We start from the raw sequence: 17,453 nt of genomic DNA on the forward strand, positions 1-17,453 counted from the left end.
TGACAGCCCCACTACATTTCTACAGTTGGAGATAACCATTTCACTCCTTCCCCCATTTCTTTAAACTAGTACCTCTCCTTCTCCTCTCTTATTTCACTGAGATTTATAAGTGAGAAAAGCCAGAAGACAATGTCCTTATTCCCCCTAACCAGATAACCAACCAGTACTCCTACAACTCTGCCCATACTTTCTGCATTAATTGTCCAAGGTCCTAGCTTGGGCCACCCTTTCCACTGTGGACTTGACACCATTCCCTCTCCCTTACTCCAGGATATTACTCCCTCAGCTATCCTTCCTCTCTCTTGCATCATCAAATTCTTTATTTTTCTCCCTTCCTTCTTTCCTTCCTTCCTTTCTCTTTCTTCTTCCTTTCTTCCTTTTCCCTTCCTTCCTTCCTTTCCTCCCCCTTCCTTCCTTCCTTTCCTCCTTCCTTCCTTCCTTTTCTTTCTTTTTCTTTCTTTCTCTCCTTTCTTTCATTCTTTCTCTTTCTTTCTTTCGTTCGTTCTTCTTTCTTTCTGTCTGCCTTTCTCTCTCTTTCTTTCTTTCTTTTTCTTTCTTCTCTTTTCATGTCTTTTTTGAATAAGAGTTGTAATAGAGAAACAAAGTCAGCCACAAATACATGGTAATATTTCCCATGTGAAAATAAAATTTCTTGGGCCATTTGTCTCCCTCCACCTCTTCATTCCTTGTCTCCTTTTTACAGCAACATTTCTCAGAAATAGTTGTCTATATCTGCAGTTTTTACTTCTTTATTCTCTGTCTCTGTATCTGTATCTCTTCTCTCCGTCTCTCTTTTTCTTCCTTATTGTGGAAAATCCTTATGTATCTCTAAAAGATAAGGACTCTTAAAACCTAACCACAATACCATTTAACACCTGAAAAAGCCATACTAATCCTCTATTAATATAATTTTTAAAATTTCATGTGTTTCCAGATTCACTCTTTTTTTTTTTTTTTTTTTTTTGATAGTCTCACTCTGTCACACAGGCTGGAGTGCAGTGGTGCAATCTTGGCTCACTGCAACCTCCGTCTCCTGGGTTTAAGCAATTTCTGTGCCTTAGCCTCCCAAGTAGCTGGGATTAGAGGCATGTGCCACTATGCCCAGCTAATTTTTGTATTTTTAGTAGAGACGGGGTTTCACCATGTTGGCTGGGCTGGTCTCAAACTCCTGACCTTAAGTGATCTGCCCGCCTCGGCTCCCAAAGTGCTGGGATTACAGGTATGAGCTATCCCACCCAGCCAGCCTTTTCCAGATTCAATTTTGTTTTACACATTTTTTTTTCAACTCAGTGTACAAACAAGGGCAACACATTGCATTTTATTGATATGTGTCTTAAGTTTTTAATCTATACATTCCATCTCTCTCTTCTTTTTCTTTGTAATTCATTGTAGAACATAGGGCATTGTCCTCTAAAGTTTCCCAAATTCAGTGTTGATTTTGCTAATTCAATGTGGTTGAGTTTAACATATTTTTCTGTCCCCTGTAGTTTCTATAAACTAATAGTTAAATCTAGAGGATAGATCCATTGATAGAAAAAAGATTGCATAAATATCTTTGCAGAATTCTATTGCATCACATCTGGAGAATCATAATGTGTTGGCTCTCCTTTTGTGATGTTAAGGCATCACCTGATCCATTCATTATGTTTCCAGAAGCTTTTCACCTAATGCAGCTATTGGTAATTGTTATCTATATCTATTATTTGATGAGGACCTCCATTTTCTCTGGAAATAGATCAGGTTTTCTTCTCTAGCGCTCAACTTAAATCTAATCTCCTTCAACCCCTACCCAGTTTTAATCCTAGAGAGTAACCTAGTGCCACTGAGGCTTTATGTAAGAAGGATTCTGACATAAGTGATTGGAATAATTCTTATACTCAACTGTCTTAAGAAAAACTCTAATAAATAAATGTAGTTCCCAGCCAAGACCAGGCTTTTGAGAGAGTCTTCTAACATCATTTTCCTCAACTGTTTTCTTTTATCATGAGACAACCACAAGAAAAACAATGGCAAGGAACAGCAACTAGGGTTGGGACCATTCTTTACATGAAGTAGAAGTGAATTTTTTTTTGAGAGACAGAGTCTCACTATGTTGCCTAGGCTGGTCTTGAACCCCTGGGCTCAAGTGATACTCTGGCCTTGGCCTCCCAAAGTGCTGAGATTACAGGCGTGAGCTACCACACCCGTCCGAGTAGAAGAGAATGACCACTTTTGGAATGTTTGCTGTATGCCAAGTGTTTTAGATAGCTCATATCATTTATTTCTCACAGCAGCTCTGTAAGCTAAGTAGTACTATATATCCATTTTTTTAAAATATGAGGAAATGAAGTCTAGTAGAGAGCAAACAACCTTGAAATAAGTCATAGCTTGAAAGTGACTCTGACAGAAGGTTAATGTCCTTTTGTTTTAATGTCAACTTGTTTGACTATACCTAGAATCAGTTTGGCTGGAGCAAAGATTTTGACAATGAACATGTCAATATATCCCTTAAATGTGATTTTTGCCTTCTTGTAAAACCCCCAAGGGAAGAGGAATGGAGAAGCCAAGGTGACATAACTGATGTGTAATGAAACCCTATCTTTCCATTCCTTTTCTTCCCAAGAGACCCTGGCTCCCACATAGACCAGCTCTGGTACAGCTAAGCAGAGGAAGAATGGCAGGGCTTCCAGAGCCCCACTGGCTCTAGTATCACTTGGCAGGGGGAGGATGAGGAGTGTTTCATGGAATTGGCATAATTTAGTCAAAATGGGGAAAAAAGGCACCTGGAATATTTTCCCAATTTCTCCTGGGTTTCTATCTATCATCACCCAAGTTTGACTACATCTTTTCTTAAATGTAAAATAGCTTGAAGTTACGAATATTTTTTTCAAATACTTTAAACAACAATCAAAAATCCTTTAAAAAGAAAAACATTTTAAAAAATAGTTCTACAGGGAAACAAGAAACAGGAAAAAGGACAAAGCTTTATAGAACTGTCAACTATTTTGTGAGTTACATACAGATAGAAGACCTTGAATTCTGTTTCATATACATTTTGTAAGGAAGGGGGAAGAGGTTCCTCATAGTGTTCTAGCAGAAATACAGAAGGCTGGCCACTGGTTCAGGACTTTCCACTGATTCTACCAAGAAAGTAACAGATCTAGACTTTCTATTAAAATCTGACACCAACTGGGCACAGTGGCTCACGCCTGTCATCCCAGCACTTTGGGAGACTGAGGCAGACGGATTTTGAGACCAGCCTGGCCAACATGGTGAAACCCTGATTCTAAAAATACAAAAATTAGCCAGACATGGTGATGTGAGCCTGTAATCCCAGCTACTTGGGTGGCTGATGTAGAAGAATTGCTTGAACCTGGGAGACAGAGGTTGCAGTGAGCCAAGATTGCACCACTGCACTCCAGCCTGGGCAACAGAGTAAGACTCTGTTTCAAAAAAAAAAAAAAAAATCTGACTCCAAAACTCATATTGTCTCTACTACATTATGAGGTCTCTTGCTCTCTTAATTTGTCTGAAGCACAGTGTTTATAATCTTATAAAGTTATAACAAGAATAGTGAAGACACTCTGAACAAACTCTGGATTCCCGGTGTATTAGTCAAGGTGTGCTAGGCTAGGCTGCAGAAATAAACAAATCTAAAGCTCAGAGGCTTAAGTCTGATGCAGAATTTTTTGGTTAATGGGCTTTCCTAGGTGGCTGTCACTTTAAGTAGTAGACTCAGGATCCTTATATTCAGAGGCTCCACTCTCCCCTAAGCCTGAGTCCTGGTTGGATCCTCTGAAATCAGATAGCTGACAACAAACAAGAGAGAGAGGTGTTTGGGGGAAAAGAGATGCATTTGTGAAGGATCTCATGAATTTAGGCCTAGAAGTAGCATGTATCATTTCTGCCCACATTTCAATAGCCTCACCCTGACTTTCAGGAACCTGAGAAATTAGCCTATCTGAGGACCCAGGAGAAAAGAGAAATACTTTGGTAAGCAACTACATCAAGAAATAACACTATATTAACATATAAAAATAATACATGCATATGGTTAAAATATAATAAATTTTATATAAAATAAAGAGTAGTCTCAAGGGAGTAAGTGGGATAGATATATGTAACTAGTTTTCCAAGCAAGTCTTAACACTTTTCCCCCCAACTTTTGTTTTCTCCCTTTTTTATCCCTTAATGTAATGACCTTTTGGAATGATTCCACAATTTCACAATCACTTTGTTTTTAAAAGTCGGTCCACTCAAAAATTTAAATCTCAAACTCAATGTATGTTGTACCTGTTTGCCTCTCCCCAGCATAGGCTTGACCTGTACTTCTGGGGACGTGTGGTGGGCAGTTTGGTTGTCCACTCTTCTCCTCTGGCTCTGACACCTGGAATAGAGACACGTGGCCTTATTTATCACTGACACCTTTCCCTTCTCCTTCTTTTAAACTCTGGATCCTCCATTGTTGAGGGTAAGGAAACAAGATTAAAGTAAGAGGGCTTACTATGCTGGGTGTGACTTTCACCCTCTGTCTGTTGGGTCTACCTGGTCAAGCCCAGGCACCTTCTGAAGATCCATTTGATGTACCAGATATGCACATATACTTGCAACACTCTCTCTTATGCTTCAGGCCTCTCCTCTGGTGTCCTCCAACCCTGCTCTACTGTCTCTGCCTTGCCATTCATCTCTACTTCTCTTTCTGGCTCAGTTTCTCACTCAGTCAGGCAGAAGGGGATATCAACCAAGGAATGTGATGCCAGTCTCTTCTTAGAACCATCTCTCACCTTCACAGGGGATTCCCCTGGTATCCCTGACAGCAAAGGGGGTGAAAAAAATACTCTTTTCCATTTTCCCCGGCTTCTAATGTAAGCTGAGAAGCAGGATGGTGAGTCTGGGAAATTGGTCGGAGGTAGTGGGGCCAGTTGAGCTACCTTTTCGCAAACCCGGAGAGAGGTGCTTTACTTAGTCCTTGTTGACAATTCCCTTTAGAATGCAAAAATCAGAGGTTTAGTGTCTCTTCATTCCTATCTTTGGGCTTTAGTTGGGAAATGTGGAAAAATAGTAGGTCTTACTAACCATCATTTTGATATATATATAGGATTAAAATATAACACACACATATATAAATCTGTGTGTATATATGTGTACATAGATATATAGATATTCCCCTTTAAAACATAAATTAGTTCATATTACACATACCTCACTTTGAAAATCTTTTTTCTTTTTTTTGGAGATGGAGTTTCGCTCTTGTCGGCCAGGTTAGAGTGCAATGGTGCGATTATGGCTCATTGCAACCTCCACCTCCTGGGTTCAAACGATTCTTCTGCTTCAGCCTTCTGAGTAGCTGGGGTTATAAGTGCCCACAACCACACCTGGCTGATTTTTGTATTTTTAGTAGTGATGGGATTTCACCATGTTGGCCAGGTTGGTCTCAAACTCCTGACCTCAAGTGATCTGTCTGCCTCGGCCTCCCAAAGTGCTGGGATTACAGGTGTGAGCCACTGCGCCTGGCCAGATCTTTTCATATTAACATGTTTAGATATAATAGGGTATCTCTGGGGTACTGAGAACCAGCAAGAAGTGGCTAGGAACACATCAAAGCAAACTGACCAACACAAAAAGCCTGAGTCTCAACCTCAACTCTTTTTTGCTAAAAATTATCTCTACCAAACCTTCCAATTAGCAACAGCTACAACAAAACAGCAGCAGTGAACACTTATTGAATATTTGTATGTGCGACTGACATCAATATTTTATTCAATACTCACAATAACCTTTAAGATATATACTGTGGCTATTCTCATTTTACTGATGAGGAACATGAGGATTAGAACAATTAACTTGCCCAAGGTCACAGAACTACAATATGGTGGACTTAGTATTTCAACTCAGGATGGTGTGACCCCTAAAATATATTCTTAATCAATTTGTCTTTGTTCATCTATACATTGAATGCTATACTCTCACTGAGGATGTGGCTTCCCTTCAATTTTTCATTTAAATATAAATTATTCAACCTGAGTATTCATGTAGATAATTCTTATTGAGGCCTCATTTGTACTAAAGAACCTATGAACTCCAGTTACCCTAGACTCTTTGTTTGTTTATTTATTTATCTATTTATATATTTTTTCAAGACATGGTCTAATTTTGTTCCCCCAGGCTGGAGTACAGTGGTGAGCTCATGGCTTACTGCAACCTTGACCTCCTGGGCTCAAACGATCCTCCCACCTCAGCCCCCCAAGTAGCTGGGACCACAGGTGTGCACCGCCACACCTAACTTTTGTACTTTTTGTAAAGATGGGGCTTCACCATGTTGCCCAGGCTAGTCTGGAACTCCTGAGCTCAAGCGAGCCACCTGCCTTGGCTGCCCAAAGTGCTAGGATTACAGGCATGAGCCATCATGCCCAGCTAGACTCTTCAATGTACACTATACCTACCCTGAAATTTATATTTCTTACACTAGTGTTTTACTCAAGACTAGTGTTCTGCATTGGTAGAATATGCAGTCCATGGTATGATTTGAGTGGTAAATAGAATTATGTTTCTCTAACTTATTAAACTGAGATGCCACCATTGGTGATTCAGTCTTTGGAGCATTGACTAAAGTGAAAGTAAGAAGCAGGCAGATGATCTAAAAGGGCTCAAATAAGTAAACTAAATAATAAAACTGCTGCAGGAATTAAGGGACAGGAGAGACCAATGGGTGGGACAGGAGGATTTTATTAGGTGAGCACCAGCCCAGAGGATTAACATCCAAAGGCCGAGCCCCAAACAAAGACAGGGCTTCACTTTTATACATGCATTTGAAAGGAGGTTGGTCAACTTCATGGTGTGAAACCTGTAGGGTGGGCAAGCAAGCTTACAGAAGCAGAACAAAGGCAGTTTGTTAAACAGTGACAGGTTTTGCAACTCAAGCATATCTTGTGACCTTGCTGTGCTGTACAGAAGGGAAAAACAGTAACTTATAAAATTTTGCAAAATAATTATGAGAATGATAAGGGGGAAGGGGGAAGCTGAAAGAGAAGAAAAACTTGCTTTTCTCATCCCTGCTCTGGGATGGGAGGGAGAGGCTCTGGAACCCATCCCTTGAGGGCCCTGGCTCTGCAGATAGTGTTATCAAAGCCCTTCCAGAGCCCTGCCTATCGCTGGTCTTGGAGTGAGTCAGACTCCAAAAAAACTTGTTTTTTTTTATATCTCCTGCTTCAAAACAATTACTTTGGAACATAGATTTTTCAACCAAATCTCAAAGGAGTGGGCAGGAAGTACCCACAAAACACCAGGAAAAGTTTAAGAAGAAAGACTTGTATGTATAGAGTATAAAATTGAAGGAGAAAATTGGAGGGAAAGAGATTCATTGACTTTTGCCCTTAAGAACATAGGCCCTCAAAATGCCAAGTTTGCCATAGAGAAACATATCTGTCAAAACTTGGAACCAGGCACTGGTGGGATGAGATTAATTAGAGGTGATGGGGATCAGTATGGGACACCCAGCCGGGCTGAGTAGGTACAAAGGCCAGGCCAAATGTGACTCCTCTAGGGACAGACTCAAGTTCACATGGGTTTAAAATTGGGTTCCAGCCTGGGAGATGAGGCTGTTGGGTGAGTTTCTCACACAGAGTGTGAGTGTGATGAAAGCACAAGTGTGACAAGTGCTGCCAGTGAGGCTACAAAGCTAGTGAAAGGTGGGATGTCATTCAATCAAATGTGAGGCAGAAACCAGTTGGCAAAGGTAAAGCATGCAAGTCTTACGCATTTTATGTTATTTTACTTTACACTATATATATTTTTATTTATTTATTTTTATTTTACTTTAAGTTCTAGGGTACATGTGCACAACGTGCAGGTTTGTTACATATGTATACATGTGCCATGTTGGTGTGTTGCACCCATTAACTCGTCATTTACATTAGGTATATCTCCTAATGCTATCCCTGCCCTCCCCCGCACCCCACAACAGGCCCCGGTGTGTGATGTTCCCCACCCTGTGTCCAAGTGCTCTTATTGTTCAATTCCCACCTAAGAGTGAGAACATGCGATGTTTGGTTTCTGTCCTTGCAATAGTTTGCTGAGAATGATGGTTTCCAGTTTTATCCATGTACCTACAAAGGACATGAACTCATCCTTTTTTATGGCTGCATAGTATTCCATGGTGTATATATTGCCACATTTTGCAATACCTACAAGGACATGGGCGCTCATCCTTTTTTATGGCTGCATAGTATTCCATGGTGTATGTGCCACATTTCTTAATCAGTCTATCATTGATGGACATTTGAGTTAGTTCCAAGTCTTTGCTATTGTGAATAGTGCGCAATAGGCTTATCATTATTGCATGTGTCTTTATGGCAGCCATGATTTATAATCCTTTGGGTATATACCTAGTAATGGGATGGCTGGGTCAAATGGTATTTCTAGTTCTAGATCCTTGAGGAATCGCCACAGTCTTCCACAATGGTTGAACAAGTTTACAGTCCCACCAACAGTGTAAAAGTGTTCCTATTGCTCCATATCCTCGCCAGCACCTGTTGTTCCCTGACTTTTTAATGATCGCCATTCTAATTGGTGTGAGATGGTTCTCATTGCAGTTTTGATTTGCGTTTCTCTGATGGCCAGTGATGATGAGCATTTGTTCATTTGTCTATTGGCTGCACAAATGTCTTCTTTTGAGAAGTGTCTGTTATATCCTTTGCCCACTTTTTGATGGGGTTGTTTTTTTCTTGTAAATTTGTTTGAGTTTTTTGTAGATTCTGGATATTGGCCCTTTGTCAGATGAGTAGATTACAAAAATTTTCTCCCATTCTGTAGGTTGTCTGTTCACTCTGCTGGTAGTTTCCTTTGCTGTGCAGAAGCTCTTTAGTTTAATTAGATACCATTGTCAATTTTGGCTTTTGTTGCCATTGCTTTTGGTGTTTTAGACATGAAGTCCTTGCCCATGCCTATGTCCTGAATGGTATTGCCTAGGTTTTCTTCTAGGGTTTTTATGGTTTTAGGTCTAACATTTAAGTCTTTAAAACCATCTTGAATTACTTTTTGTATAAGGTGTAAGGAAGGGATCCAGTTTCAGCTTTTCTGAAATAGCTAGCCAGTTTTCCAAGCACTATTTATTAAATAGGGAATCCTTTCCTCATTTCTTGTTTTTGTCAGGTTTGTCAAAGATTGGATGGTTGTAAATGTGTGGTGTTATTACTGAGGGCTCTGTTCTGTTCCATTGGTCTATATCTCTGTTTTGGTACCAGTACCGTGCTGTTTTGGTTACTGTAGCCTTGTAATATAGTTTGAAGTCAGGTAGCGTGATGCCTCCAGCTTTGTTCTATTTTCTTAGGATTGTCTTGGCAATGCGGGCTCTTTTTTGGTTCCATATGAACTTTAAAGTATTTTTTTCCAATTCTGTAAAGAAAGTCATTGGTAGCTTAATGCAGATGGCATTGAATCTATAAATTACCTTGGATGGTATGGCCATTTTCACGATATTGATTCTTCCTATCCATGAGCATGGAATATTCTTCCATTTGTTTGTGTCCTCTTTTATTTCGTTGAGCAGTGGTTTGTGGTTCTCCTTGAAGAGGTCCTTCACATCCCTTGTAAGTTGAATTCCTAGGTATTTTACTCTCTCTGAAGCAATTGTGAATGGGAGTTCACTCATGATTTAGCTATTTGTCTGTTATTGGTGTATAAGAATGCTTGTGATTTCTGACATTGATTTTGTATCCTGAGACTTTGCTGAAGTTGCTTATCAGCTTAAGGAGATTTTGGGATAAGACAATGGGATTTTCTAAATATACAATCATGTCATCTGCAAACAGGGACAGTTCGACTTCCTCTTTTGCTAATTGAATACCCTGTATTTCTTTCTCCTGCCTGATTGCCCTGACCAGAACTTCCAACACTATGTTGAATAGGAGTGATGAGAGAGGGCATCCCTGTCTTGTGCCAGTTTACAAAGGCAATGCTTCCAGTTTTTGCCCATTCAGTATGATATTGGCTGTGAGTTTGTCATAAATAGCTCTTATTATTTTGAGATATGTTCCATCAATACCGAATTTATTGAGAGTTTTTAGCATGAAGAACTGTTGAATTTTGTCAAAGGCCTTTTCTGCATCTATTGAGATAATCATGTGGTTTTTGTCTTTGGTTCTGTTTATATGCTGGATTACATTTATTGATTTGTGTATGTTGAACCAGCCTTGCATCCCAGGGATGAAGCCCACTTGATTATGATGGATAAGCTTTTTGATGTGCTGCTGGATTCAGTTTGCCAGTATTTTATTGAGGATTTTTGCATCGATGTTCATCAGGGATATTGGTCTAAAATTCTCTTTTTTTGTTGTGTCTCTGCCAGGCTTTGGTATCAGGATTATGCTGGCTTCATAAAATGAGTTAGGGAGGATTCCCTCTTTTTCTGTTGATTGGAATAGTTTCAGAAGGAATGGTACCAGCTCCTCCTTGTACCTCTGGTAGATTTCGGCTGTGAATCTGTCTGGTCCTGGACTTTTTTTGGTTGGTAGGCTATTAATTATTGCCTCAATTTCAGAGACTGTTATTGGTCTATTCAGGGATTCAACTTCTTCCCGGTTTAGTCTTGGGAGGGTGTATGTGTCCAGGAATTTATCCATTTCTTCTAGATTTTCTAGTTTATATGTGTAGAGGTGTTTATAGTATTATCTGATGGTAGTTTGTATTTCTGTGGGATCAGTGGTGATATCCCCTTTATAATTTTTTATTGCGTCTATTTGATTCTTCTCTCTTTTCTTCTTTATTAGTCTTGCTAGCAGTATATCAATTTTGTTAATCTTTTCAAAAAACCAGCCCCTGGATTCACTGATTTTTTGAAGGGTTTTTTGTGTCTCTATCTCATTCAGTTCTGCTCTGATCTTAGTTATTTCTTGCCTTCTGCTAGCTTTGAATGTGTTCGCACTTACTTCTCTAGTTCTTTTAATTGTGATGTTAGGGTGTCAATTTTAGATCTTTCCTGTTTTCTCTTGTGGGCATTTAGTGGTATAAGTTTCCCTCTACACACTGCTTTAAATGTGTCCCAGAGATTCTGGTATATTGTGTCTTTGTTCTCATTGGTTTCAAAGAACATCTTTATTTCTGCCTTCGTTTCATTATTTACCCAGTAGTCATTCAGGTTGTTCAGTTTCCATGTAGTTGAGTGGTTTTGAGTGAGTTTCTTAATCCTGAGTTCTGGTTTGACTGCACTGTGGTCTGAGAGACAGTTTGGTATAATTTCTGTTTTTTTACATTTGTTGAGGAGTACTTTACTTCCAACTATGTGGTCAATTTTGGAATAAGTGAGATGTGGTGCTCAGAAGAATGTATATTCTGTTGATTTGGGGTGGAGAGTTCTCTAGATGTCTATTAAGTCCACTTGGTGCAGAGCTGAGTTCACTTCCTGGATAACCTTGTTAACTTTCTGTCTCATTGATCTAATGTTGACAGTGGGGTATAAAAGTCTCCCATTATTATTGTGTGGGCATCTAAGTCTCTTTGTACATCTCTAAGGACTTGCTTTATGAATCTGGTTGCTCCTGTATTGGGTGCATATATATTTAGGATAGTTAGCTGCTCTTGTTTAATTGATCCCTATACCATTATGTAATGGCCTTCTTTGTCTCTTTTCATCTTTGTTGGTTTAAAGTCTGTTTTATCAGAGACCAGGATTGCAACCCCTGACTTTTTTTGTTTTCCATTTGTTTGGTAGATTTTCCTCCATCCCTTTATTTTGAGCCTATGTATGTCTCTGCACATGAGATGGGTCTCCTGAATGTAGCACACTGATGGGTCTTGACTCTTTATCCAATGTGCCAGTCTGTGTCTTTTAATTGTAGCATTTAGCCCATTTACATTTAAGGTTAATATTGTTATGTGTGAATTTGATCCTGTCATTATGATGTTAGCTGGTTATTTTGCTCATTAGTTGATGCAGTTTCTTCCTAGCATCGATGGTCTTTATAATTTGGCATGTTTTTGCAGTGGCTGGTACCGGTTGTTCCTTTCCATGTTTAGTGCTTCCTTCAGGAGTTCGTGCAGGGCAGGCCTGGTGGTGACAAAATCTCTCAGCATTTGCTTGTCAGTAAAGGATTTTATTTCTCCTTCACTTAGTTTGGCTGATATGAAATTCTGGGTTGAAAATTATTTTCTTTAAGAATGTTGAATATTGGCCCCCACTCCCTTCTGGCTTGTAGAGTTTCCGCCGAGAGATCCGCTATTAGCCTGATAGGCTTCCCTGAAACCTGACCTTTCTCTCTGGCTGCCCTTAACATATTTCCTTCATTTCAACTTTGGTGAATCTGACAATTATGTGTCTTGGAGTTTCTCTTCTCGAGGAGTATCTTTGTGGCATTCTCTACATTTCCTGAATTTGAATGTTGGCCTGCCTTGCTAGGTTGGGGAAGTTCTCCTGGATAATATCTTGCAGAGTGTTTTCCAACTTGGTCCCATTCTCCCCATCACTTTTGGGTACACCAAACAAACATAGACTTGGTCTTTTCACGTCCCATATTTCTTGAAGGCTTTGTTCATTTCTTTTTAATCTTTTTTCTCTAAACTTCTCTTCTCACTTCATTTCATTCATTTGATTTTCAATCACTGATACCCTTTCTTCCAGTTGATCGAATCGGCTACTGAAGCTTGTGCATTTGTCATGTAGTTCTCTTGCCATAGTTTTCAGCTCTATCAGGTCATTTAAAGACTTCTCTACACTGGTTATTCCAGTTAGCCATTCGTCTAATATTTTTTCACGGTTTTTAGCTTCTTTGCAATGGGTTCGAACTTCCTCCTTTAGCTCGGAGAAGTTTGATTGTCTGAAGCCTTTTTCTCTTCATGTCAAAGCCATTCTCCATCCTTCTTTGTTCCATTGCTGGTGAGGAGCTGTGTTCCTTTGGAGGGGGAGAGGCACTCTGGTTTTTAGAATTTTCAGATTTTCTGCTCTGTTTTTTCCCCATCTTTGTGGTTTTATCTACTTTTGGTCTTTGATGATGGTGATGTACAGATGGGCTTTTGGTGTGGATGTCCTTTCTGTTTGTTAGTTTTCCTTCTAACAGTCAGGACCCTCAGCTGCAGGTCTGTTGGAGTTTGCTGGAGGTCCACTCCAGACCCTGTTTGCCTGGGTATCAGCAGCAGAGGCTGCAGAACAGCGAATATTGCTGAACAGCAAATGTTGCTGCCTGATCATTCCTCTGGAAGCTTCGTCTCAGAGGGGTACCTGGCCATGTGAGGTGTCAGTCTGCCCATGCTGGGGGGTGCCTACCAGTTAGGCTATTTGGGGGTTAGGGACCCACTTCAGGAGTCAGTCTGCCCATTCTCAGATCTAAACTCCATGCTGAGAGAACCACTACTCTCTTCAAAGCTGTCAGACAGGGACATTTAAGTCTGCAGAGGTTTCTGCTGCCTTTTGTTTGGCTATGCCCTGCCCCCAGAGGTGGAGGCTACAGAGGCAGGCAGGCCTCCTTGAGCTGCAATGGGCTCCACCCAGTTGGAGCTTCCAGGCTGCTTTGTTTACCTACTCAAGTCTCAGCAATGGCGGGTGCCCCTCCCCAAGCCTTGCTGCCATCTTGCAGTTCTATCTCAGACTGCTGTGCTAGCAATGAGTGAGGCTCCGTGGATGTTGGACCCTCTGATCCAGGTGCGGGATATAATCTCCTGGTGTGCCATTTGCTAAGACCATTGAAAAAGCACAGTATTAGGGTGGGAGTGACCCAATTTTCCAGTTGCCATCTGTCACAGCTTCCCTTGGCTAGGAAAGGGAATTCCCTGACCCCTTGCACTTCCCGGGTGTGGTGATGCCTTGCCCTGCTTTGGCTCACACTTGGTGGGCTGCACCTACTGTCCTGCACCCACTGTCCTACAAGCCCCAGTGAGATGAACACGGTACCTCAGTTGGAAATGCAGAAATCACCCATCTTCTGCGTCGCTCACGCTGGGAGCTGTAGACTGGAGCTGTTCCTATTCAGTCATCTACACTATGTACATTTTTAAATTCCCTTTTCCACAGAGGAAGTCTATAGAAAAATAAAATAAAATCCCTTTTAGTCTCCTAAGTAAAAGGATTCAACAGCTTTTAGTAAGCCAAAAATATAAAAGAACCATTAAATTAGAGAATAATAGACAAATAATGAGGTTAGCTGATCAGACTGAAGGATGGACACTTATACCGAAAAACAAAACAAAACAAAACAGGCTTCCATGAGTCATGACTGAGTCTGAAAGCAGTTATTTTTAAGCACACGTTGACTGAACAGTGGCTGAGAGCTAAGCACTTGTCATGCCTGATCTTACTGGATTTTCCTAATAACCCATGATGTGAGTATTATTATTTCCATTATTGTTATTATTTTTAAATCTAACAGGGAACCTAAAACTTAGCTTGGGTAACTTACTCAGAGTTTCACAGCCAGGTCATGGCCAAAGCAGAATTTTAACTTGGTTTGACTTTAGAACCTGGGCTCTTAATCATACATGATACCTACTCTGAAGGCAGCAGATATTGGGAATCAAGTCAGAAGGAGACTGGGATTCAGTGCCAGGATATCCATTCCCTAAAGATGCTGGGTAACAAGAGAATAAGGCAGGAAGTGTGGATGGGGAGCAAGGTCAGAACAGGAGGTGTGTCTAAGAGCATCTCCTACCTGGATTCTGTACTGAACTTCAGGGACAGTAACTTTGAAGGTTAGGAAGAGAAAGGGAAAGGGAATCTAGAATGTGTCACACCATTCCCCCCTTGCTTGGCTATGAGGCCTTCTGAATATCTGAAGCAAATAGGTTAATTAAAACAAAATGTAACTTCCTCAGATCACCTTCATCTACTCTACATGGTGCCACAAAGTGCCAAGTGGTCTCTTATTTATTTATTTATTTATTTAGAGACAGAGTCTCGCTATTTCACCCAGGCTGGAGTGCAGTGGCACGATTTCAGCTCAGGGCAACTTCTGCCCCCAGGTTCAAGCAACTCTCATGTACAGCCTCTCAAATAGCTGGGACTACAGGCATGCACCACCATCCCCGGCTAATTTTTGTATTTTTAGTAGAGATGCGGTTTTGCCATGTTACCCAGGCTGGTCTTGAACTGGTCTCAAGTGATCTACCCTCCTTGGCCTCCCAAAGTGCTGGGATTACAAGTGTTAGGCACTGCACCTGGTCCCAAGTGGTCCCTTCTAAGAGAGGTTTTCAAGTGACAAAGTCCTTGGTGTCTAAGGATAGACATCAGGCCATTGTCCATGTCTGGGAGGTAACCTGAGGAGGTGAAAGTTCACACAGCCATGAAATAATAGATGTAGTCATAAAGAATAAGCAAAAAAGAACAAAGAAGAATAATAAGGAATAAATGAAGGTTGAATTATTTAGAGCTGGGCAAGGGCCTGGTTCAGAAGAGGAAGTAAGTGGACGCAGCTGCCACAGGATGAGGGTGTGATTTAGATAATTCTGACATCTAGACTAAGAGCTACAGGGTTGCAAATTATTCTCACTTCACTGGATATTCTCAGCACAGTCAGCAACCATGAAATACAATAAACTGTTAAAAAAAACTTTAGATGAATTAAATTTAACAGAATTAAATTGCACAAGAAACAATTCTCAAATCAGGCAGGCCCCTGATCCACCAACCAGATTAGGTTTAGAGACATCCAGGTGCTGCCACGTGGTCAGAGATGACTTACGGACATAAAAAGAAAAGTGAGGTGCAGGAAACGGAAGTAAGGTACAGAAGCAGCCCAATAGGTTACAACTCAGTATTTGCCTTATTTAAACATGGTTTGGCCAGGCACGGTGGCTCATGCCTGTAATCCCAGTGCTTTGGGAGGCCGAAGTGGGCAGATCACTTGAGGTCAGGAGTTCGAGATCAGCCTGGTCAATGTGGTGAAACCCCATATCTACTAAAATACAAAAGTTAGTTGGCCATGGTGGCATGCACCTGTAATCCCAGCTACTTGGGAGGCTGAGGCAGGAGAATCGCTTGAACCCAGGTTGCAGTGAGTCGAGATTGTGCCAGTGCACTCCATCCTGGGTGACAGTGAGACTCTGTCTCAAAGAACATAAAAATAAAAAACACAATTTGAACAATCAGCCACCTGTGAGTATTGAGCATGGCTTCTGTGATTGACTGAGATTTGGCTAATTGTTACAAGAGCAGTTACAGTCTGTTTACACATCCAATTAGGTTATAGTTCACTATGTATGGAGAAATCTGTAGGCCAGGGATGTCCAATCTTTTGGCTTCCTTGGAAGAATAATCCTCTTGGACCACCCATAAAATACACTAATGCTAACAATAGCAGATGCATTTTAAAAAATTGCAGATAAATCTTATAATGTTTTAAGAAAGTTTATGAATTTGTGTTGGGTTGGTTGAATTTCAAAGCCATCCTGGACCACATGTGAACTGCGGGCCAACAGGTCGGACAAGCTTGATTTACACCAAACTTAAATTTAGCCTAAAGCTGCCTCCTCACGTATTTCAACAAAACTGAGTTTTGGTTTTTCAAGTTTGCCTCCATGTAGTACTCAGATATGCTTGGGACTTGAAATATATATATTTTAACTTGTTATCTGTATGCTAATATTTAATATCCTAAGGACAGGTGGCAGAGTGTGGGCAACTGAAATCCAGCCAGCAGAACAGAGAGAGATTTGGGGGAACGCCAATGCCAGTGTCATGACACTGCTCTTCAGAAACAACTGAGGAGTTCTAGAAATCTCTGCTGTGCAGTCTTCACCAAAGAAATTCTGAAAATTGAATACCGTATTGAATACACAGGTAAAAGCAAATAGTAAGATGATAAAATTTTTGGACACAGTGGTAGATCTGGGGTTAGAACCTAGGGTTATTGACTGTGAATTCAGCATCCCTTTCAAAATATCAGATTACACCTTTTAGGGCTTTGTAGGAACTCAAATCTGCTAATAGGTTTGTACCTGAAGAGTGATATGAGAAACAATTGTTTTTTAAACACATTCTTCAAAAGTGGCATCTTTTCAATGATTTTTAAAAAGACAGTAATATGATAATTGCCAAGACTATGGATAAAAGGCTGCAGAGAAAGCAGCATGAAACACTTAACACTAGCCAACATCCTTGGTTGTAAATGAAATAGAAACATAGCCTGAAATGGAATTTACTGGAAGCCTTTTGAGTAACTGTTCTGTGTGGGAAATGTGCGAGGGGAAAAGATAAACATAGGGCCGGGTGCGGTGGCTCACGCCTGTAATCCCAGCACTTTGGGAAGCCCACGCCTGTAATCCCAGCGCTTTGGGAGGCCAAGGCGGGCGGATCACGAAGTCAGGAGATCGAGACCATCCTGGCTAACACGGTGAAACCCTGTCTCTACTAAAAATACAAAAAAAATTAGCCGGGCATGGTGGCGGGCACCTATAGTCCCAGGTACTCGGGAGGCTGAGGCAGGAGAATGGCAAGAACCCGGGAGGCAGAGCTTGCAGTGAGCCGAGTTCACGCCACTGAACTCCAGCCTGGG

General features: G+C 40.8%; 1 protein-coding gene across 1 annotated transcript in view; it reads right to left on the reverse strand.

Moving 5' to 3' along the window:
- Positions 1-13,873, reverse strand: part of ACSM3 (acyl-CoA synthetase medium chain family member 3) — a 64,680-nt gene extending 50,807 nt beyond the window's left edge. Inside the window, exons 1-2 of the mRNA XM_017953243.3 lie at positions 13,859-13,873; positions 4,273-4,366 (exon numbers count right to left, since the gene is read on the reverse strand). The gene's annotated coding sequence lies outside the window, so the exon portion shown is untranslated. The remainder of the gene's footprint in view (positions 1-4,272; positions 4,367-13,858) is intronic.
- Positions 13,874-17,453: the final 3,580 nt, after the last annotated feature.

Source organism: Papio anubis, chromosome 18, assembly GCF_008728515.1.
Source record: "Papio anubis isolate 15944 chromosome 18, Panubis1.0, whole genome shotgun sequence".
In the NCBI taxonomy this organism is placed as follows: Eukaryota; Metazoa; Chordata; class Mammalia; order Primates; family Cercopithecidae; genus Papio; species Papio anubis.